General features: G+C 46.4%; 1 pseudogene; it reads left to right on the top strand.

Moving 5' to 3' along the window:
- The first annotated feature begins 3,099 nt into the window (after nucleotides 1-3,099).
- Nucleotides 3,100-4,700, top strand: LOC102127389 (TIMELESS-interacting protein pseudogene; annotated as a pseudogene).
- The last annotated feature ends 19,890 nt before the right edge of the window (nucleotides 4,701-24,590 follow it).

Here is a 24,590-nt window from a genome sequence, read left to right as displayed (position 1 = left end):
CTGTCGCCCAGGCTGGAGTGCAGTGGCCAGATCTCAGCTCACTGCAAGCTCCACCTCCCGGGTTCACACCATTCTCCTGCCTCAGCCTCCCAAGTAGCTGGGACTACAGGCGCCCGCCACCTCGCCCGGCTAGTTTTTTATATTTTTTAGTAGAGACGGGGTTTCACCGTGTTAGCCAGGATGGTCTCGATCTCCTGACCTCATGATCCACCTGTCTCGGCCTCCCAAAGTGCTGGGATTACAGGCTTGAGCCACCACGCCCGGCCTTTGTTTGTTTTTTGAGACAGAGTGAGACTCTGTCTCCCAGACTAGAGTGCAGTGGTGTGGTCTTGGCTCACTGCAACCTCCACCTCCCAGGTTCAAGCAATTCTCCTCCCTCAGCCTCCTGAGTAGCTGGGACTACAGGCATGTGCCAACACTCCCGGCTAATTTTTTGTATTTTTAGTAGAGACAGGGTTTTCCCATGTTGGCCAGGATGGTCTCGATCTCTTGACATTGTGATCCGCCTGCCTTGGCCTCTCAAAGTGTTGGGAGTACAGGCATGAGCCACCGCGCGTGGCCGAACATTTGCATTTTTGTGCAACCATCACCACCACATATCTCCAGAACCTTTTCTTCTACCCAACCTGAAACTCATACTTGTTCAGCCATAACTCCCCATTCCCTCCTTCTCCCTGTCCCTGGCAACGACAACTCTACTCTCTGTCTTTAGGAATTTGACTAAGTAGCTCATGTAAGTGAAATCACTTTGTGATTGGCTTATTTCACTTAGCATAAGGTCCTCAAGCTTCATCCATGTTGTAGCTTGTGTTAAATACTTAACTTAATCTAATTATTATTTTAAAATAGAGACGGGGTCCCACTCTATCACCCAGGCTGGAGTGCAGTGGCATGATCATAGCTCACTGCAGACTCAAACTCCTGGGCTCAAGCAATCCTCCTGCCTCAGCCTCCTGAGTAGCTAAGACTACAGGCGTGCCCCGCTAATTTTATTTTTTGTGAAGACAGAGTCTCATTTTGTTGCTCAGGCTGGTCTTGACCTCCTGGTCTTAAGCAATCCTCTTGCCTAAGCCTCTCAAAGTGCTGAGATTACAGGCATGAGACACTGTACTTGACCATAATTTTAATTAATTTAAGTGTAAATAGCCACATGTAGCTAGTGGCTACTATACTGGACAGTGCAGCTCTAGATAATATGCTTTATCATTTTGTGTCAATTTATCAACATGATATAAACTGTTGCATAGTAGTGAAAAAGGAAATTCTCCAACTGACTTACAGCAAGTCAAGTACTGGGAATTTTCCTAGACAATGTTGATAGGATTTTATTTCGCACCCTCCTCCCATGCCACGCTACTTCCAGGAAAAGAAAAACAGAAATCAGCCGGGCGCGGTGGCTCACGCCTGTAATCCCAGCACTCCAGGAGGCTGGGGCAGGCAGATCACCTGAGGTGAGGAGTTCGAGACCAGCCTGCCCAATGTGGTGAAACCCTGTCTCTACCAAAAATACAAAAATTAGCTGGGCAAGGTGGCGGGCGCCTGTAATCCAAGCTATTCAGGAGGCTGAGGCAGGAGAATTGCTTGAACCTGGGAAGCGGAGGTTGCAGTGAGTGGAGATCATGCCACTCCACTCCAGCCTGGGCGACACAGCAAGGCTCTGTCTCAAAAAAAGAAAAGAGAAAGGAAGGAAGGAAGGAAGGAAGGAAGGAAAGAAGGAAGGAAGGAAGGAAGGAAGGAAGGAAGGAAGGGAAGGAGGAAAGGAAGAAAGGAAGAAAGGAAGGAAGGAAGGAAGGAAGGAAGGAAGGAAGGAAGAAAGGAAGAAGAAAGGAAAACAGAAATCATATTTAGGATTGAGGAAGTATGTTTTGGACCAAAATGTGCAAATAGCCTTTGAAGATGAGCTATGAACCTCACTTCTGTCTTAACATCCTGAGTGGAGGGTCTTGGAAATAAGATGCTCACCTGCCTGTGATAGACTGTGTGAGAGAATTATCTTTCTTTTTCATTTCTCTCTCTCTCTCTTTTTTTTTTTTTTGAGACAGTGTTTCACTCTATCACCCAGGATGGAATGCAGTGGCGTGATCACAGCTCACTGCAGCCTCGACCTCCTGGGCTCAAGCTATTGTCCTGCCTTAGCCTCCCAGGTAGCTGGGACCACAGGCATGGGCCACCACACCTGGCAACTCCTGGGCTCAAGCAATCCTCCCACCTTAGCCTCCCAAAGTGCTGGGATTACAGGTGTGAGCCACTGTGCCTGGCCCACTGCACTCCTTTTCACCTTTGCTTCTGAAGCACATGCATATCACATATTCAAAAATTAAGTAATTCTTTAAAAATGTGCCCACATACTGGGTATATACCCAAAGGAAAAGAAATCATTCTACCAAAAAGACACATTGCAGCACTAGTCACGATAGCAAACACATGGAATCAGCCTAGATGCCCAACAACAGCAGATTGGATAAAGAAAATGTGTCAGGCCGGGCGCGGTGGCTCACGCCTGTAATCCCAGCACTTTGGGAGGCCGAGGCGGGCGGATCACAAGGTCAGGAGATCGAGACCACGGTGAAACCCCGTCTCTACTAAAAATACAAAAAATTAGCCGGGCGCGGTTGTGGGCGCCTGTAGTCCCAGCTACTCGGGAGGCTGAGGCAGGAGAATGGCGTGAACCCGGGAGGCGGAGCTTGCAGTGAGCCGAGATCGTGCCACTGCACTCCAGCCTGGGCTGGGCGACAGAGCGAGAGTCCGTCTCAAAAAAAAAAAAAAAAAAAAAAAGAAAATGTGTCAGATATACACCATGAAATACTACACAGTCATGAAAAAGAACATAATCATGTCGTTTGCAGCAACATGGATGCAGCTGGAGGCCATTATCCTAAGCAGATTAATACAGGAACAGAAAAAAAAAAAAAAACTACATGTTCTCACTTATAAGTGGAAGGTAAACACTGGATACACATGAACGTAAAGATGGGAAAAATAGGAGAAGCATGCTTACTTTGCACACCGAGCTCTGCGCTGTGGCCTCTGCTGTCTGCGTGAGGCTAGATGAACCTGGAAAGAAAATCCAGAAGGAGCGTCCAGAAAGGGAGGAAAGCCAGAGGAAAAGATGCTAGAACCATAGGAGAATGGCATGATTGACCTTCTAGATTACGAGCATGTAGAAGATGAAACTTTTCCTCCTTTCCTACCTCCAGCATCTCCAGAGAGACAAGATGGTGAAGGAGCTGAACCTGATAAAGAATCAGCAAGTGGAGCACTTGTTCCTGTGCCTTCAAAGAGAGCAGTTAAAATAAATATATCCAAGCTGGATGCTCACAGATTAATTTCAGAGAGAGGGCTTCCAGCCTTAAGGCATGTATTTGATAGGGCAAAATTCAAAGGTAAAAGTCATGAGGCTGAAGACTTAAAGATGCCAATCAGACACATGGAACACTGGGCACATAGGCAATTCCCTAAACTGCAGTTTGAGGATTTTATTGACAGAATTGAATACCTGAGAAATAAAAAGGAAATTCAGACCTGTTTAAAATGAATTTGACTTGATCTCCCTATTTTACATGAATATGTTGTTAGCAATAATGATGAAGTTGGGGAAAATAATGGACATTGTGTAACTGCTGCTGTATTAGATCCCTTTCTGACAAACTCATCTGAAAGTGAGACGTTTGCTTCTGAGTCAAGTAGAAGCCTAACAAAAGAGCAACAACAAAGGATTGAGAGAAATAAACAACCGACCTCGGAAAGAAGGCAGGCAAAGCTGCTGAGTAATAGTCCCTAGGAAATGATAATGTTAATGAATACACCCAGGGTACAGACAATTGAACAGGTTAATACTGATGAAGATCAAAAGGAGGAGTCAAATGGATTAAACAAAGACATTCTAGACAATCTATGTAATGATGCTCCTGCCAATACTTTAAATGAAGAGAAGGATTTAAAATGAGAGGAAACACAGCTGGACCAGTCTTTTAAAAATGTGCAACAGTGGCCAGGCATGGTGGCTCAAGCCTTTAATCCCAGCGCTGTGGGAGGCTGAGGTGGACAGATCACCTGAGGTCGGGAGCTCCAGACCAGCCTGACCAACATGGAGAAACCTCGTCTCTACTAAAAATACAAAATTAGCTGGGCGTGGTGGCACATGCCTATAATCCTAGCCACTCGGGAGGCTGAAGCAGGAGAATAGCTTGAACCTGGGAGGCAGAGGTTGCTGTGAGCCAAGATCGCACCATTGCACTCCAGCCTAGGCAACAAGAGTGAAACTCCATCTCAAAAACAAAAACAAAACAAAACAAAAAAAAAAAAAAAAAAAAAAAAAGGCTGGGCGCAGTGACTCACGCCTGTAATCCCAGCACTTTGGGAGGCCGAGGCAGGCGGATCACGAGGTCAAGAGATTGAGACCATCCTGGCCAATATGGTGAAATCCCGTCTCTACTAAAAATACAAAAATTAGCTGGGCGTGATGGCACGCGCCTGTAGTCCCAGCTACTCGGGAGGCTGAGGCAGCAGAATGGCTTGAACCCAGGAGGCGGAGGTTGCAGTGAGCTGAGATCACACCACTGCACTCCAGCCTGGCTACAGAGACTCCGTCTCAAAAAAAAAAAAAAAAAAAAAAAAAAGTGCAACAGTAACTTGATGCTTCATCCAGAAATGTTACTGAAGCTAGATGGGTTTCCATTAAGAGAAAATGTATCTGTTAACTCCCCATTCTGCAAGCTTGGTGTTACTATGTATTTTTTCTCCTTTGAGTGAAAATCCTTAGGTAGTAAAACTTTTACAGATTAATATTTAAAATCTGGTAATCTGGTATTTATTTATAATTATGCCTGTCACTTTGGTTGTCTATTCTCTTTAGTGTTTGTTTTTATATAGATATGACTTCATAAATGATTATTAGGTAATAAGCAGTTTCTGCTGCTGGTCTGCCATTGAATGCCTTGTTTTCACTAAATTGGGAGATTTTTTTACTGCTCCTTACAGAGCAGGACTAACCCATGGACAGTGTGCCCAGAGTAGGCTGGGTGAATTTTTTTTGTAGTTTTGTTTTTGTTTTTGTTTTTTGTATGAGATGGAGTCTTGCTCTGTCGCCCAGGCTGGAGTGCAGTGGCGCGATCTCAGCTCACTGCAACCTCTGCCTCCCGGGTTCAAGTGATTCTCCTGCCTCAGCCTCCCAAGTAGCTGGGATTATAGGCATGTGCCACCACGTCCGACTAATTTTTGTAAACCTGGGTGAAGTTTTAAGGTACACATATATACTGAATATTAATGTCCATTTTTTAAAAGAAGTAAAAATAAAAATTATCTTGAAAACTAAAACAAACAAAAAAAGTTGGGAAAAATAGACACTGGGAACCATTAGATGGGAGAGGGAGAGAGAAGGGTGTGGGCTGAAAAACCACCTGTTGGGTACTATGCTTACTGCCTGGGCGATATGATGATTGGGACCCCAAGCCTCAGTGTCATGCAATTTACCCATGTAACAAATCTGCGCATATACCCTTTGATCTATAATAAAAGTTGGAAAAAAATCCACATTTAAATATCAGGATTTTTTTTTTTTTTTTTTTTTTTGAGACAGAGTCTCACTGTGTCTCACTGCACACCTAGGCTGGAGTGCAGTGGTGTGATCTCAGCTCACTGCAACCTTCACCTCTTGGGCTCAAGCAATCCTCCCACCTCATCCTCCTGAGTAGCTGGGACTACAGGCGCATGCCACCACGCCTGGCTAATACTTTTTGTAGAATGGGGTTTCGACTTGTTGCCAAGGCTGGTCTCAAACTCCTGAGCTCAAGCAATCCACCTGCCTTGGTCTCCCAAAGTGCTGGGATTACAAGCATGAGCCACCACACCTGACCCTAAAATATCAGTATCTAATTGGGAAAAAAGAAACAAATACTACATGTTCTCACTTATAAGTGGGAGCTAAACATTGGATACACACAGACATAAAGATGGGAACAATAGACACTGGGGTCTCCAAAAGGAGAGAGTGAGGGAAGGGGGCAAAGGTTGAAAAATTACCTATTGTGGCTAGGTGCGGTGGCTCATGCCTGAAATCCCAGAACTTTGGGATGCCAAAGCGGGTGGATCACCTGAGGTCAGGAGTTCGAGACCAGCCTGGGCAACAGGCGAAACCCCGTCTCTACTGAAAATACAAAAATTAACCAGGGGTGGTGGCACATGCCTGTAGTCCCAGCTACTTGGGAGGTTAAGGCAGGAGAATCCCTTGAACCCAGGAGGTGGAGGTAACAGTGAGCTGAGATCACGCCACTGCACTCCAGCCTGGGCAACAGAGCAAGGCCCTGTCAAAATAAAAAAAAAAAAAGAAAGAAAAGAAAAAGGAAAAAAGAAAAACTACCTATTGGGTGCTATATTCATTATTCAGGTAACAGGTACAATAGAAGCCCAAACCTCAGCATCATGCAATATACATATGTAACAAACCTGTACATATACCCCCTGAATCTAAAAATTTTTTAAGTGCCAACATACTGTCATATGCTGCAGGTAGGAATGCAAAACAGTACATCTACAGAGGACAATTTGGCAACACCTATTTAAATTACAAATGCACATCTACCTACCCCTTAACCCAGCAATTTCATTTCTGGGAATATGCAAAATGGCACATAAACAAGATTATTCATTATAGCATTTTGATAGCCAGAAACTGAAACCAATCCAAGATGAAATCAAGTAGGGTACATGCACACAAAGAAATGCTAATAAGCTGTTAAAAAAATGGGGAAGCTCTCTATGTACTGATTTGTAATGATTTTCAGGATACATTGTTCATAAAAGCAAGGGACAGAAGGTGTAAAGAGTATGCTACCTTTTTAGCACATGCCTGTAATCTGAGGCAGAAGAATTGCTTGAACTCAGTGGGCAGAGGTTGCAGTGAGCCAAATCATGCCACTCCACTCCAGCCTGGGTGACAGAGTGAGACTCCATCTCAAAAAAAAAAAAAAAAAAAAAAAAAGGAAGAAGAAGAGTATGCTACCTTTTGTGTAAGAAAGGGGGAAATGTGTATGGGTACTTGCTTTCAGATGCATAAAGAAAAATTCTGGATGAATACACATTGAACTAACAAAGGTGATTACAGAAGAAAAGCCAACATCTTGGCCTGGAATACAAGCCCCTCTAGGATATGCCTTGAAAGTCAGACTGCCACTTCGGCATATGACATTGCACAAATTATATTTCCACAGCTCCAACACAAGGATGATGATAGTACCCATCCTCATAGAGTTGTGAGGATTAAATGGATTAATCTATACTAAGTGAATAGTACACAGTTAACATTCAATACGCCAGGCGAGGTGGCTCATGCCTATAATCCTAGCACTTTGGGAGGCTGAGGCAGGAGGATCATTTGAGCTCAGGAGTTCCAGACCAGCCTAGGCAACATAGTAAGACTCTATCTCTACAAAAAAATTTTTAAAAATTAGCTGGGCATGGTGGCACATGCCTATGGTCCCAGCTACTCAGGAGGCTGAGGTGGGAGGCTCACTTAAGCCCAGCAGGTCAAGGTTGCAGTGAGCTGTGATTGCACCAGTGCACTCTAGCCTGGGCAACAGAGACCACGTCTGAAGAAAAAAAAAATCAATAAACATTAGCTAATTTATAGTCACTGGTATCTGGCTCTAGTCAACCTTTCCATCCATGTCCTCAACAGCTCCCCTACAGCTGTGGCTCTCAAGCCCAGCTGCAGATTATGATTACCTGGGGGACTTTTAAAATATACTGATACCAGGATTCCACTACCAGACCATATAAATTAGAATCATCTTGGAGGATGGGAGGGGAGTAGAGGCCAGGGATTGATATTTAATCCTTTTTTCTTTTTAAAATGTATTTATTTATTTATTGAGACAGGGTCTCACCGTATTGCCCAGGCTGGTCTTGAACTCCTGAGCTCAGGCAATCCTCCTGCCTCGGCCTCCACAAAGTGCTGGGATTACAGGCATAAGCCACCGTGCCAGGCTTTTTTTTTTTTTTTTTTTCTTCTTAATTTAAAGTAAGTGTATCTATCCTGGCTAACACGGTGAAACCCCGTCTCTACTAAAAACACAAAAAACTAGCCGGGCGAGGTGGCGGGCGCCTGTAGTCCCAGCTACTCGGGAGGCTGAGGCAGGAGAATGGCGTAAACCCAGGAGGCGGAAGCTTGCAGTGAGCTGAGATCAGGCCACTGTACTCCAGCCTGGGCGGCAGAGCGAGACTCCGTCTCAAAAAAAAAAATAAATAAATAAATAAATAAAGTAAGTGTATTAAGAAAGTAAAGAAATAAAAAAAAGATATTTTGCCCAGGCACAGTGGCTCATGCTTGTAATCCCAGCACTCTGGGAGGTCGAGGCAGGTGGATCATTTGAGACCAGGAGTTCAAGACCAGCCTGGCCAATATGGCAAAACCTCATTTCTACTAAAAATACAAAAATTAGCCAGGTGTGGTGGCACATGCCTGTAGTCCCAGTTACTCGGGAGGCTGAGGCAGGAGAATCAATTCAACCTGGTAGGTGGAGGTTGCAGTGAGCTGAGATCACACCACTGCACTCCAGCCCGGGTGACAGAGCCAGACTCTGTCTCAAAAAAAAAAAAAAAAGATTTTTTTAAAAAGTGCCCCAGATAGGCTGGGTGTGGTGGCTCACGCCTGTAATCCCAGCACTTTGGGAGGCCGAGGCGGGTGGATCAGGAGGTCAGGAGATCGAGACCGTCTTGGCTAACACGGTGAAACCTCGTCTCCACTAAAAATACAAAAAAATTAGCCGGGCGTGGTGGCGGGCGCCTGTGGTCCCAGCTACTCAGGAGGCTAAAGCAGGAGAATGGCGTGAACCCGGGAGTCTGAGCTTGCAGTGAGCCGAGATGGTGCCACTGCACTCCAGCCTGGGCGACAGAGCAAGACTCAGTCTCAAAAAAAAAAAGTGCCCCAGATGACTGTGATCACTCCTACTAGAGGATCGATTCCTTCACTGTGTCTGACACATGTCAAACTTATCCTGCCTCCACATCTTTGCTCACACTTTTCTTTCCGCTCCTGCCCCTTCTTGGGAAGCCTTCTTCTCCATCCCACATCCCTGCCTGTTGAAATTCTACTCATGCTCCAAGACTCAGCTTAGATGCCTCCTCTCCATAAGGCTCTCCCTGCTCTCCCTATATTCCTCGCTTTGATGATGCCTGGCTGCCTACAGAGTCGAGCCAGGACTTCTGGGTATGGCACACAAGGCCCCCATCTTTCCAGCCTCATCACCAGCTTCTCCCCTGCCACATATGTGTTCCATGTGCTTCTACCACCCTAAACCTTTGCACATGTTCTTCCTAACTCCCAGCCTCAACCATGCCCTTAACCAACTCCTACCCAACCTTCGAGACTTGGTTCATTCATGCAGCCCTCCTGTGAAGCCTACCCTGAGCCCCTCTGCCAGTCTTTCCAAGGTAGAGTTAGGTGTTCTCTGCTTTCTGTTCCTTGGACTTATCTCTAGCATTTAGCCCATTGAGTTAATTGTCTGTACATATGTCCAGGTTGCCTGTTTGTCTGAGCTTCTTGAGGGCAAGGATTATGATTTTCTCATCTCTGTCTTCCTTCCCTATAGCACAGGCACAGCATAAGGAAGTACTTAGAGTGTTTGTTGAATTCCGTTACTCTGTAGGGGTTTACTGGTATTCGTTGTGAAAATTGTTGGTCTCTCCTTCAAGTCAAAGCCCCAATGACTGAACACAATAGTGTAAGACTAGTATGAACAACACTAAGGAAAACGGATTATCACCTCCTTCATTTTAGCCCATTTCTGTTGATAGAATCTAGGCCTAAGATCTCAATACCTTATTTACATCGTATTATCAAGCCAGCCTTCAAGGTGTAAGATCTTATTAATGTTAACAAGCCAGCTTTTGAGTTCCGCCCCCTCAGCCAATTTACTGCCTGACAAATTGCTTTGCTTAGTCAATGACTTGCAACCCCACCTATATATTCAAACCAGCTGGGGAGCTTTTAAACATCCTCCTATTCAGTCCTCCCTCTAGGCCAATTATATTAGAATTTCTGGGGGTGGATGCCAGGCATCACGAGTTGGCGAAGCTCCCCAGGTGATCCCAATGAGTGGCCAAGGTTGAGCATGAGAATCACTGATAGATTTAAAGCTATACAGCTCCTTCAGCTGGTTCTGCCCCCTTTTCTTCCTTCCCTTGTCTACCCTTGCTTTCTACCCTCTTCTCCGTGCTCCTTTTCTCTCCCTCCCACTTGCCTGCCCTCTGGTTACTCACACTTCTTGTCTTAATGATGCGACTCATGGTATTATCCAGATGGCACCCAAGCAGAGGAAGCCACAGTGAGTGAGGAGTCAGAAGCCTGGGGCTCTGCCCCTTTGTGGTCTTCACTTCACTCTCTGGGTCTCAGATTCTTCTTAAGTCCCGAGGGGGTCATGACATTTGTTGTGAGGATCATAGAAAACAATGGACCCTGAAGTCCTTGAATGCTGGAGAGCACCATGTCAATTAAGAGATATATAGAGCTGTGTGTACAAATATAGACAACGTTGAATGATAAAAAGCAACCTGCAGGAGGGGCCCCACAGTGTCAATACGGGTCTAAGGTTTCAAGACACACAAAACAAACCATATCATGTTCTTCAAATTACTGGAAAACATTTATGAATACATTCATATAAAATTGAGGACAAAACATGCATGGGAATGAAAAACTCCAAATTCAGGACAAGGGAAACTGAGGGCTCACAGGGGATGCACCTTGGGGACCTGGGGAAGGGAACTGAGGGAGAGTCAACTGGATCTTTCATGCTTTATTTTAAAAAAATTAAATCTAGGCCAGGCGTGGTGGTTCACACCTATAATCCCAGCACTTTGGGAGGCCGAGGTGGGTACATCACCTGAGGTCAGGAGTTTGAGACTAACCTGTCCAACATGGTGAAACCCCGTCTCTACTAAAATTACAAAAACTAGCCAGGCGTGGTGGCAGGAACCTGTAATCCCAGCTACTTGGGAGGCTGAGGCAGGAGAATTGCTTGAACCCGGGAGGTGGAGGTTGCAGGGAGCCGAGATCATGCCATTGCACTCCCGCCTGGGCAACAAGAGTAAAACTCCGTGTCAAAAACAACAAAAAAATTAAATCCAAAGTAAACATGGCAAAACGTGAAGATCTGAGATAACTGGGAGTGTTTTATTTTCTATCATTCCCTTCTGCACACTTGAAAAGAAGATAAAATAGATACAATATAAATATAATAATATAAACTTTTTTTTTTTGAGATGGGGTCTTGCTCTGTCACCCAGGCTGGAGTGTGGTAGCACGATCTCAGCTCACTGCAACTTCTGCCTCCCGGGTTCAATTGATTCTCCTGCCTCAGTCTCCCAAGTAGGTGAGATTACAGGCACGCACCATCATGCCTGGCTAATTTTTGTATTTTTCGTAGAGACGATGTTTTGCCATGTTGTCCAGGCTGGTCTCAAACTTCTGAGCTCAAGCAATCCACCTACCTCAGCCTCCCAAAGTGCTGAGATTACAGGTGTGAGCCACCATGCCTGGCCTATAATATAAACATTTTTAAAGCAAAATAAATAAAAGGATTCTTATCATCTTGCCCTAGCTTAGTTCTGCTGTCCATCCTGGTATAGTGGCAGGAAAAGATAAATCTTGGAATTGACAGCTGCTCCAAATCCTTTTTGTAAGATAGAGATGCATAAATTGATAACTCAATGAATTTTTTCAAAAACTTGTCTGTTTCCTCTACCTGATTTTGGAGACATCACTGAGGACATTTTTGCATGTGCTGCACATATTAGTGCTTAATAAATGCTCTGTTGAAGAAATAAAAGGAGGCCAGTCATGGCGGCTCACGCTTGTAATCCTAGCACTTTGAGAGTCTGAGGTGGGCGGATCACTTGAGCTCAGGAGTTCGAGACCAGCCTGGCCAACATGGTGAAACCCCATCTCTACTAAAAATACAAAATCTAGCTGGGCATGGTGTGCATGCCTGTAATCCCAGCTATTTGGGAGGCTGAGGCATGAGAATTGCTTGGACCCAGGAGGCAGAGGTTTGCAGTGAGCCAAGATCACACCATTGCACTCCAGCCTGGGTGACAGAGCAAGACTGTCTCAAAAAAAAAAAGAAAAAGAAAAAGAAAAGAAAAAGGAATGTGAGAGAGACTGAGGAAGGACTTGAGTGGGGAGAGAGAAGGGAATGCAGGAGGAAGAGGGGAAATAGGGGTTCAATTATCTGGATGAAGTCACTCTCAAATATCAATGAGTACCTGAACATATCATTCTTTCCCTTGTACAGCTGTCACTGCAGTTTCTCCATGGAGGTGCTGAACATGCCCACTGAACAGCCACTATGAGCCATTGTAATAAGGTAAAATAAACTCATTTTTCATGGCTTTCTTTTCTTAAGACAGCTGCCTCAGCTTTTTCAATAACCTCATAACTGGTCTGCTACCCTGGCAACTGCTAGCTCAGCGCCTGGCCCACAAGCCACAGCTAACCCATAGAACACCTTCATGCTATTTATTATTATTATCGGGGTTTTTTTTGAGACAGAGTCTCACTCTGTCACCCAGGCTGAAGTGCAGTGGCAAGATCTTGGCTCACTGCAACTTCTGCCTCCCGAGTTCGAGTAATTCTCCTGCCTCAGCCCCCAGAGTAGCTGGGATTATAGGCGCACATACCACACCCGTCTAATTTTTGTATTTTTAGTAGAGGCAGGGTTTCACCGTGTTGGCCAGGCTGGTCTTGAACCCTTGACCTCAGATGATCCTCCCTCCTCGGCCTCCCAAAGTGCTGGGATTACAGGCGTGAGCCACCGTGTCCAGCCCCTTTCATGCTATTTAGACAAAAATGCCTGTCTTAGTCTATTTGGGCTTCTATAACAACAACAACAACAACAGAAAAAAAACATAAGCTGGGTAGTTTATAAACAACCGAAATTCATTTCTCACAGCTCTGGAGGCTGTAAAGTCCAAGATCGAGGCACTGGCAGATTCAGTATCTGGTGAGGACCCACTTCCTAGTTCATAGATGAGACCTTCTTTCTGTGTCCTCTCCTGGTGGAAGGGGCAATTGAGCTCCTTTGGGCCTGTTTTATAAGAGCACTAATCCCACTCATGAAGGTGGAGCCCAGCTCCCAAGGGGTCCCATCTCCCAATAACATCACCTTGGGGGTTAGGATTTCAACTTATGAATTTAGTGGGGAGGGGGCACAAACATTCAGACCACAGCAGTGCCCCTCTGGGCAGATGCAGCCCCTCTGGCTCACAGTTTGCCTACCTTGTGGTTATTGGGAAAAGGCACCCTTTTCTGCTGACTGACATAGCCCTGTACCGGGATGCACTGTACAACTTGGTGAACATAGTACAGGTGCAATTTTAGGTCCCTGTCCTCATCCCTTCAGCACAAGCTGCCCTTATACAGTGCAAATTTACACGAGTTTATGGGGTGGGCCTGCTGGCACATAGTCCTTGTGATCTGGCCTCTGAGTATCTCTAAGATCTCAGACTTCAATTGTCTCACCATCCCCTGCCTTCGTCTCACCCTGTTCACTGCTTTCATTGAGTGCTACCCGTGCTCCAGGAAAACGGGCCTTCCCTCCTGCCCTGGCAAAAGACAGGCCTACTCCTGCCTCAGGGCTTTTCAAAGAATCCAGGCCTTTGTATTTCTGGATTCTCAGTTCACCAAAATAATCAATTCCTTCTCCCAACCTCCCTTGTCTTCAAATATCACTACCTGAAAGTCATTTACATGTTTATTGTTGGTTCCACACTCCCCCTCAAACTGCGCAAACTCTATGCAGGAACACTGCATTCAAACCCCTGCACTAAGACACTCGACTAAACTTTGTCATAGCTTCTAGTAGCCTAAGGCTACCATTGGGGGCAGCCCAACTCCCTTTTGAGTTCCAGTCTGAAAAAGCTCAGGGCTGTCAAAAGAGTGTTATCATTTGTCCTAGCCAACACCTGACAAGGATGGGTCCTGACCACCTTCTTCCTTAGCTCTAAGAAAAGTTTACCATTATGAGGCCGGGGCGGCTCACGCCTGTAATCCCAGCACTTTGGGAGGCCGAGGGGGGCGGATCACAAGGTCAGGAGATGAAGACCATCCTGGCTAATACAGTGAAATCCTGTCTCTACTAAAAATACAAAAAAAATTAGCTGGGCGTGTGGCGGGCACCTGTAATCCCAGCTACTCGGGAGGCTGAGGCAGGAGAATGGAGTGAGCCCGGAGGCGGAGTTTGCAGTGAGCCAAGATCGCGCCACGGCACTCCAGCCTGGGCGACAGAGCGAGATCTCAAAAAACAAAAATAAGAAATAAAACTCCTAGTCATGGACTGGGTGCAATGGCTCACACCTGTAATCCCAGTATTTTGGGAGGCCGAAGTGGGCAGATCACCTGAGGTCAGGAGTTCAAGACCAGCCTGGCCAACATGGTGAAACCCCATCTCTACTAAAAATACAAAAATGAGCCGTGTGTGGTTGCGCATGCCTGTAATCCCAGCTACCTGGGAGGCTGATGCAGGAGAATCGCTTGAACCTGGGAGGATGCAGTGAGCCGATATCGTGTCACTGCACTGCAGCCTGGGCAACAGTGAGACTCCATCTCAAAAAACAAAACAAAACAAAACAAAACTCCTAGTCACCTCTGTGCAAATAAGAATGAAGCTCAGCTCTTTCCTCTACTGTCAGTAGTTACTGAATAAAATCGGTTTTTACCACTAACTAATGTTGGCTGTGTTTCTTTACCTTCACTCTCCTTCCAAGAGTTGCGGAAAGGGACCACGTCTGTTTTGTTCACTGCTGAGTCCTCAGTGCCTCCAAGAACACTCAGCATAATAAACATCTGAATTATCAAATAAATGTTTGTTAAAATGCATGTAGTGGGCCAGGCGCAGCGGCTCACGCCTGTAACCCCAGTACTTTGGGAGGCCGAGGCAGGTGGATTACCTGAGGTCAGGAGTTCAAGACCAGCTTGGCCAACATGGTGAAACCTCGTCTCTACTAAAAATAAAAAAAAAAAGTTAGCTGGGTGTGGTGACCCACGCCTGTAATCCCAGCTACTCGGGAGGCTGAGGCAGTAGAATTGCTGGAACCCGGGAGACAGAGGTTGCAGTGAGCTGAGATGGCGCCACTGCACTCCAATCTGGGCAACAAAGCGCAACTCCGTCTCAGAAAAAAAAAAAAAATGCATGTAGTGAAAGGCCCCAAGGCTGGAAGAGACCTTGGATCTTAGTCTCACCTTTTGTCTTGGTTAACTAATGTGTTGCCTGAGTCAGGCTGCTTCATCAACTTGGTCCAACTACTACTTGTGTGACCTAGGGCAAGATTTAAAAAAAAAAAAAATTGTAGCCGGATGCAGTGGCTCACTCCTGTAATCCCAGCACTTTGGGAGGCCTAGGTGGGTGGATTGCTTGAGCCTAGGAGTTCAAGACTAGTCTGGAATACATGGTGAGACCCCTTCTTTACCAAAAAAAAAAAAAAAAAAAAAAAAATTAGCCAGGCGTGGTGGCACAGCTCCTCTGGAAGCTGAGGCAGGAGGATCACTTGAACCTAGGAGGTCAAGGCTGCAAGTGAGGCAAAATTGTGCTACAGTACTCCAGCCTGGGCAACAGATCAAGACCCTGTCTCAGAAAAACCCAAAACATTTTTTGGGGTAGAGATAGGGTCTCGCTATGTCACCCAGGCTGGTCTTGAACTCCTGGTTTCAAGCGATCCTCCCACCTTGGCCTCCCTAAGTGTTGGGATTACAGGCATGTGCCACCTTGCCCGGCTGGGCAAGATATTTGACAAAGACTGTCTCCTTTGACCAAAACCTTAGTCAGGCTCCTTCATGTACTCTGCTTGACTAGGCCTGACCTGTCCCTGTAAGAGTCCTTACAAGGACTCTCTCTATCCTTATTGAATCTAGTTTGAGCAAGATTGCTAGGTCAATTTAGGGGAAATTTCCCACCCTTGGTGTCTGACTACCCTGGATTCTTATCATCCTGGCCTGCCTTCAACAATAATCCTATCAAGTCAGTTTAGCCAGAAACCCCTTGTCCTAGATGTTTCCTCTTAGTAATTTCCCATCCACTGACCCCATCCTGCTCCTTGGTTAGAAATCTCCACTTGTCATTGTTGGACTTACAGTTGAGTCCAATCTTTCTCCCACTGCAAGACCCCATTGCAGTGGTCTGCATACCTGTCACCATGGCCTTGAATAAAGCCTGGCTCTACCATCTTTAACAAGTGTCATGAATAACATATTTCTTTAAAAATATGTAACCTTTCTTTGCCTCAGATTCCTCCCTCACAGGGTCATTTGGAAGACTGAAATAGTGTGAGAGCAGGTGCTTAGGAAATGAGTTTCAATCTTGACCTCTACTGGGTCTCTCTTATCTGTTCTCTTCCTCAGAGCAGTTTCACTTGTGTTCAAAACAGTGCAGACTCTGGAGCCAGACTGCCTGAGTTTGAAGTCCTGCTTTGCTTCTGACTAGTTGTGAGACCTCGGGAAGTGGCTTAACTTTTTAGTACTCACTTTCTTCATCTGTAAAACGAGGAAGATGGTAAAGCCTACCTCATAGGGTTGTTGTGAGGATTAAGAGTAAATATGGCCGGGCACGGCGGCTCAGCCCTCTGATCCCAGCACTTTCGGAGGCCAAGGTGGGAGACTCAGAAGGTCAGGAGATCGAGACCATACTGGCCAACATGGTGAAACCCCGTCTCTACTAAAAATACAAAAACTAGCCAGGTGTAGTGGCACATGCCTGTAATCCCAGCTACTCGGGAGGCTGAGGCAGGAGAATCGCTTGAATCCGGGAGGCGGAGGTTGCAGTGAGCTGAGATCGTGCCACTACACTCCAGCCTGGCCTCAGAGCGGGACTCCGTCTCAAAAAACAAAAGAAAACAAAAAAGAGTTAATATGGGCCGGGTGCAGTGCCTCATGCCTGTAATCCCAGCACTTTGGGAGGCCGAGGAGGGTGAATCACCTGAGGTCAGGAGTTTGAGACCAGCCTGGCCAACATGGTGAAACCCTGCCTCTACTAAAAATACAAAAATTGACTAGGCACAGTGGCTCACACCTATAATCCCAGCACTTTGGGAGGCCGAGAGGGGTGGATCACCTGAGGTCAGGAGTCCGAGACCAGCTTGGTCAACATGGCAAAACCCCATCTCTACTAAAAAAAATACAAAAAAAAAAAAAAAAAAAAAATTAGCCAGGTTTGGTGGCACGCACCTGCAACTCCAGCTACTTGGGAGGCTGAGGCAGGAGAATTGCTTGAACCCAGGAAGCAGAGGTTGCAGTGAACTGAGATCGTGCCACTGCACTCCAGCCTGGGTGACAGAGTGAGACTCTGTCTCAAAAAAATAAAATAAAATAAAATAATAAATAAATAAATAAATAAGTAAATAAGAGTTAATATGCTCACAACAGATCCTGAGACATGGTATGTGAGTTGAACAGTACCACTGGGTATGAATGTTTCTCATTCATAAGAACCATTAGGTTTTAAGGTCCTTGAAGCCTCTTCAACTTCACATCTGCAGAAGGAGCAGCCAGAGGCTCCCTTTCCTTTCCTTACATGGGTCTGGGGTCAAGGTCATTAACTCAATCTCCCACTGTCTTAACTTCCTGAATGGTGGTCTGGAGTTATTCTTCTGGGTGCTTGCCATGGCCCATCTGCGGGTCTTCCTCAGTCTCAGTGGTAGATGAGGAAGCAGTGGTTTCCCCAGGCCAGAGAAATCTCCACAGCAGGTCCCTCAACTCCACCCTGCCCAATGGGCCCTCCTTTTCGACTCAGAGGCCCCCAGAATGTGGGGTGGGCCTTTGGAGCTGACTGAAGGACTCCAAGGGGATGGGGTAGGGCGTGGTTACCGTCCAAATTTAGCCTTTAGTCAGGGAACGGGGTGGTGGGGGAGTGGATGGTTTGGGGACGACTGGACCTCAGACTGGGTCCCTTGTAAGGATGTGAGGGCAGGCTCAAGAGGGGTTTCCTCCGAGCCAAACACATTCACTCCCCTCCGTCTTCTGGTTTTTAGTCCCCGCCAGGGGACCACACAGGTGAGTCCAGGCGAAAGGAGCAACCACAACTGCCGGGCCACCTCTACTCCGCGCCAAACGAAACCGCCCCCGGGGCGCCGCACGTTACCGCCCTCTGTGACCTGTCGCTGTCACACACCGAGTGAGTGTGAGAAGACGAGACCTCGGGAGAAGGAGGGCGACAGCGGGCACCAACATACACAAGTCCTTCATCCACAGCTCCTAACAGCCACCCGCTATGGGCCGGGCCTCCGGCCTCCCAACTGCCAGCTCCACTGGAGACACTCCAGTCGCACTGGGAGCGCCGTGTGAGCAAGACACGCATGCGCGGGCAGTACCTCCACTGGCGAGCCGTCTGACCCCGCTGGGGACCTGGCAGGGGTGGGGAGCGCATGCGCAGATGCCGCGCACCGCTCCCAAAACACTGGGTATGGGTGGCAGCTAGACTCTGGACCTGTGGATCTCGGTGCCCGCTGTCGCCCTCCTTCTTCTCCCGGGTCTCATCTTCTTACGCTCACTCGGTCAGGTCTATAGTATAGCCTGGTACTGGAGTCTTAGTGTTAAGTCCTTCCGTTTAATCAGCAGTCCCTCTAATATAGAAAATGAATGAGTGAATAGCAAACATGGTAAATCTAAGGTGACTTTGCTTAAAGCGGGTGAGGCCAGTACATCGCCACCCTACCCTTGGTTCCGGAGCAGGCGTCTTCTCTTCCTCACCTGGAAGTGGCGGAAAAAAAAGAACTTGTCTTCTGCCCGTGCCCGATCAGGGGCTCCCCACTGCACCCCACACCCACGCCTTTGGGACAGTCTCACATGGCGAAAGTGGCCTAGGGTGGAGGGCACGGCACTAAGCACGACCGTGACTACTGACTGACCGCTTTTTATAGCCCAGGCACCTTGGAGACATGATTCGTTTCGGATAAGTCAAGTATTCATATTCCCACTTCACAGTGGAGGAAATTGAGGCTGACCCCAAAGCTGCCCCTTTAGTGGGTGCGCGATCAAGACTTATCACATAAACTGCCTTTAAGGGATGGCACCACCACCCCGCGGGTCCCCTACTTCTGGTTGTTGCCCAATCACACTGGCAGGGGTTTCACTGGCAGCTGCAGCCCCGCCCGGCTGACTCATCTTCCCCAATGCCATTTAATTCTGTTCCAAGTCTTTCCTAACTCGACCTTGGCAGGCGCGAGCGGAAGGGATTATTGTCCTCCCGATTTGGGGCTGGGGGAGTTGGAAAACTAGTCTAACTCCTGGGCTGGAGAGCTAGGAAGCCCAAGAGGGCCAAGCCCTGGGTGTCTGCCTCTGACGACGAGCAGGGTGGAGGCCCTCGGTTAGCAGGATGGATGGTGAGGAGTCTGGGAAGGAGAAGAATGGCTCAGCGCGGCTTGCCTGAGCCTCCCTCCTCCCAGTACCCAGCCCCTGCTGGCGGCGGCTGTCACTCCTCGCTGTGGTGCCAGCTGGCTCCCGCTTCCTCGCCTTCATTCCTACCTGCTTGCTCTCCTGCCTTCCTTCGGGCTTTTCACATCCTCTTCTTTTCCTCTCTTGCTCCCCTCCTGTTTGCCTTTCTCGACTTTCACATCGCCAGAAGATGGTCGTCTCCCTCCCGTTTCTCCCCACTCCGAATAAAAAACAGAAAACCCAACTGGTCCTATACTGGCTTCCCTAAGTCTACAGATGACTCCTGGCTTTCTAGCTCACCTGCCTGGGGGGATGTGTAAACCATGAGGTGATTTTTCCAAGACTGTGAAGGGAAGGTGGATACAAGCGGAACTGACACTGTATACTGATCACAACACTTACTGATTCCACCGGAAGATACAGGTTTATTGCTGTGTCACACATATGCATTCATTCACTCAGCAAACACTGCCATCTGTTCTATGCCAGCCTCTCTGTGTTGCATAGCAAGGATACAGAGATCAGAATAGATCCCCAGTCTCTCAGGTGGGTAAGTGTTGGTTCAGAGCTGTGGGACCCTCAGAAGGGGCATCTCACCATCCTGGGGGTTATCTGTGGGGTAGGATTGCCACATTTAGCAAATAAAAATACAGGGTGCCCACAAGTCTGAATTTCAGATAAATAACAAATAGTTTTACAATATAAGCATGTCCCAAAGATTGCATGGGATTACTTACACGAAAAAATTATTCGGCCGGGCGCAGTGGCTCATACCTGTAATCCCAGTACTTTGGGAGGCCGAGGTGGGTGGATCATCTGAGGTCAACAGTTCGAGACCAGCCTGACCAACATGATGAAACTCTGTTTCTACTAAAAATACAAAAATTAGCCAAGTGTGGTGGTGGGCACCTGTAGTCCCAGCTACTAGGAAGGCTGAGGCAGGAGAATTGCTTGAATCCAGGAGGAGAAGGTTGCAGTGAGCTGAGATCATGCCACTGCACTCCAGCCTGAGTGACAGAGCGGGATTCTGTCTCAAAAAAAAAAAAAAAAAAAAAAAAATTCATCGTTTATCTGAAATTCAAATTTAATTACTGAGCATCCTATACCTCATCTGGCAACACTACTGTGGGGGTATCAAGTAGTGTGTTGTTACTGGAAAGTATCATGTTATAGAGGCCAAAGTTAGCCAGCAGCCATTGGATTATGGAAAGCCTTAAAAGTGAGGAGGTGGGGGCCGGGCGTGGTGGCTCACGCCTGTAATTTCAGCACTTTGGGAGGCCGAGGTGGGCAGATCACTTGAGGTCAGGAGTTCGAAACCAGCCTGGCCAACATGGTGAAACCCTGTCTCTACTAAATTTACAAAAATTAGCCGGTTGTGGTCGTGGGCGCCTGTAGTCCCAGCTACTCCAGAGGCTGAGGTATGAGAATCGCTTGAACCCTGGAGGTGGAGGCTGCAGTGAGTGGAGATTTTGCCACTGCACTCCAGCCTGGACGACAGAGGAAGACTCCCCTCCCGCAAAAAAAAAAAAAAAAAAAAAAGTGAAGAGGGGGCACTAAAGGAGTTTGAAAGCAAGCGATAACAATAAAAATTGGGTTTTAGGAAGAGGCTTCTGCTGGTTTCTTGGATGATCCTTTTAAGAGCAACAACAGTGGAGTCTGACCAGTTGCAATTGTACAGGCAAGAGATTTTGGATGGTGATAATAGGAAAGTAGGAGGGAGGTGGTGCCAGATTCAAAAAGTATATAGGAGTTAAATCAGCAGAACTTGGCAGTTGCTTAGATGGGGTGAAGAGGGCGTGAGTCCCAGGATCTGGCTTGGGTATCTAGGAAGTTAGTACGGCAACCAATTGAGATACAGCAGTTTTAGGGGGCAATGATTGAGTTTAATTTAGGACATCTGGTGTAGAGGGCCAGCAAATTATTTGCTATATGATTCTGAAGTTCAGTGGAGAAGATGAGCTCAAAGTAGAGACTGGGAAGTCCTCAGCAGAGAGGGAGTATTGAAACCAGGAGATGGATAAGCTCCCCAGAGAGGGGGCAGAAGAAAAAGAACCCAGGGAGGAGACAAAAGACTTTGACACTAAGAGAGATCAGATTTTCATTATTATGGTTGTTGCATATCTCTCAAAATAACATCACTATTTCAAAAATCATGGTCATCACTAGACCTGTTGATAGAGCTTGCTATTTAATGTGTCAATAAAGAAGCACATATATTAACTACATTACAAATGCGTTTCTTATTATTTTGAAAATTGTACCCCAATATAATTGGTTTCTTTTGTAATCCTACTTATAAGACTCATGCATCAGGGGAGTATGAGAAACCAGGAGAGTCAGGCTTCCTGGAAGCCAAGTGGGAGTTTCCAGGAAGAGCGAGTGATGAATATGTCAAATGCAGCTAGAAAGGTCTGATTACACAAGGCCTGAAAAGTGGCAGTTGATTTAGGCAACAGTAAAGTCATCATAACCTGGGGCTGTCATCCTTCAGGCTCATTCAGACATCAGCCCCATTTATTCAAGTAGCAAACACTCAGCCAACATGCGTCCTCAGCATCCTCTCAAACGCTCGCCACAGTAATTTTCATGTTCCCTGCAGTCCTTCAGCGTTTAAACCAATCATTCAGATTGTGCCCCTGTTCACTCAGAAATGACAGGCTCTGTATAATCATCACTTGGGGTTCTTTTTTTCCCCTCACATAAATGACGATGTAATTGAGATTCTTTATATTTGTCAATGTCACCTCAGAGCCAGCTGGAACCAGTGCAGCTCTGTCTTTGCAGAGGTAACAGCAGGTGTCCACAAGAGTTAAATGGGTTATCGTGTGGTTTTTATCTCCCAGGAGTGAAGATCACCCAGGAGTAAAGACCACCTTTGTTTTTCTCTGTTCCCTGGAAGGGCTAATTTGACACAATGCTGCGTGTTGCTTGTTCTGGTGTCCTTGTTGGGCCCCTTTGCGCACCTCTGGCCCTCAGGTTCGCATGAGATATGCATCCAAACTGTTGAGTATGTGCATGTAAAGGTTGACATCACTTTATTCCCTATTTGTGTGTGTGTGTGTGTGTGTGTGTGTGTGTGTGGAGACAGGGTCTTGCTATGTTGCCCAGGCTGGTCTCAAACTCCTGGGCTCAAGACATCCTCCTGCTTCAGCCTCCCAAAATGTTAGGATTACAGGTGTAAACCACTGCACTCAGCCCCTATTCCCTATTTTCTAATGGTTTTGAGACAGAGGTGCATGCAATCAAGAGAGAGGATGCTCAATGGCAGAAATCCCCAAGAAAGTGGGAGGGGCTGGGACACAAAACCCAGTGGAAGGGTGAGCCCTAAACAGGACTTCTCTGAGACCCGAGGAAAGGATGGTGTGGGTGGGAGACAATTTTGGAGGTGGCAAGAGAGAAGTATTCACTAATGGCTTCCATTTGCTCTAAAAACAGTTATTTTAATTGTGCAGCCCTCAGAACCAAAAGAAGTTCAGACAGCTCTCTCTAAACACAGTTCTTAACCCACAACCCAAAGACCCCTGAGGAGTCAGTGAATAGAATTCAAAGAGCCCATGGACTTGGATAGAGGGGAAATTGCATCATTATTTTCACTATTGCTAACAGAAATATAGCATATCTTTCTAGGGGATATGGGTAACAAACTGCAGTAATACTAGCATCTGTGACTTTGACACTAAGAGAGATCAGATTTTCATTATTATGGTTGTTGCATATCTCTCAAAATAACATCACTATTTCAAAAATCATGGTCGTCACTAGACCTGTTGATAGAGCTTGCTATTTAATGTGTTAATAAAGAAGCACATATATTAACTACATTACAGATGTGTTTCTTATTATTTTGAAAATTGTACCCCAATATGATTGGTTTCTTTTGTAATCCTACTTATAAGACTCATGCATTATTCTGGGAAGGGATTCCTCAGACTTCGCCAAACTGCCACAGGTGTCCATAGCACAGAAAAGGATGAGAAACACTGCTCTGAAGAGTAACCATAGCTAACATTTATATAGCTCTTGCTAAAGACCAAGCACTGTTCCAATACCTTTTTAAATATATAGTTGTTAACTCATTTATTCCTAACAACTCTACGAATAGTCATTTGATTATACTCATTTTACAGAAGAGGAAACTGAGGCACATCTGTTAAGTAACTTATCCAGGGTCGTTTGGCTAGTAAATAATAGAGCTGAGGCTGGGTGCGATGGCTCATGCCTGTAATCCCAGCACTTTGGGAGGCCGAGGCAGGGCGGATCACCTGAGGTCAGGAGTTCGAGACCAGACTGGCCAACATGGTAAAATACCGTCTCTATTAAAAATACAAAAATTAGCCGGGGGTGGTGGTCCATGCCTGTAATCTCAGCTACTCTGGAGGCTGAGGCAGGAGAATCGCTTGAACCCGGGAGGTGGAGGTTGCAGTGAGCCAAGATGCGCCACTGCACTCCAGCCTGGGCAGCAGAGTGAGACTACATCTCAAATAAATAAGTAAGTAAATAAATAAATAAATAAAAGTGGTAGAGGGGAAGAGATCCAAGACAACTTGAGAACATGGTCAGAGAGAGAAAAGATGGTGTGTAGATGCTGGGGAGGGCAGGAGGTTATTCCAGGGAATGACAAGTGCAATAATGTGGCCTGGACGTGTGGTTAGAGAGGAGGTGAAGGCTTCCGGAGTTGGGCAGGTGAAAGAATCATGAAACTGGGCCTGGAAATTCTTCCAAGGTTAATTCATTAATTCATTTATCTAACACATTTGTTTTAAGTGTCTTCTACACGCCAAGCAGTGTTCTTGGCATTGGGTGAACCAGCTGAACAAGCCCCTGGTGCCATGGGGCTTACCTTCCAGCAGGGGGAGAACTACACAAACAAGGCCAGGTTAGAGGAGCGTGCAGGCTCACAAGCCTGTAGGCACAATCCTGCAATGCCAAAAGTTCTGAAAGCATAAGGTTGTTTTTTCATACTTTGGAGCCCAAACTCAATAGGTGACAAAACCTGACCTGCAGTAGTGTGAGGCTATTTATAGTCTTTATTCACACTTGGTGTGAATTTTCATATCTTTCACTTCAGAAATATTAATGTTTCATTACCATGCTCCAGGCCTTTCTCAATAAATATATAATATAGACCATATAAAGAGTTATGTTTGACTAGTTTTTTTAAAGAGTTATGTAA

This window comes from Macaca fascicularis, chromosome X (assembly GCF_037993035.2).
Source record: "Macaca fascicularis isolate 582-1 chromosome X, T2T-MFA8v1.1".
Classification (NCBI taxonomy): domain Eukaryota; kingdom Metazoa; phylum Chordata; class Mammalia; order Primates; family Cercopithecidae; genus Macaca; species Macaca fascicularis.
Note: the sequence above shows the minus strand (reverse complement) of the source record. Positions and strands in the feature narration are given on the sequence as shown.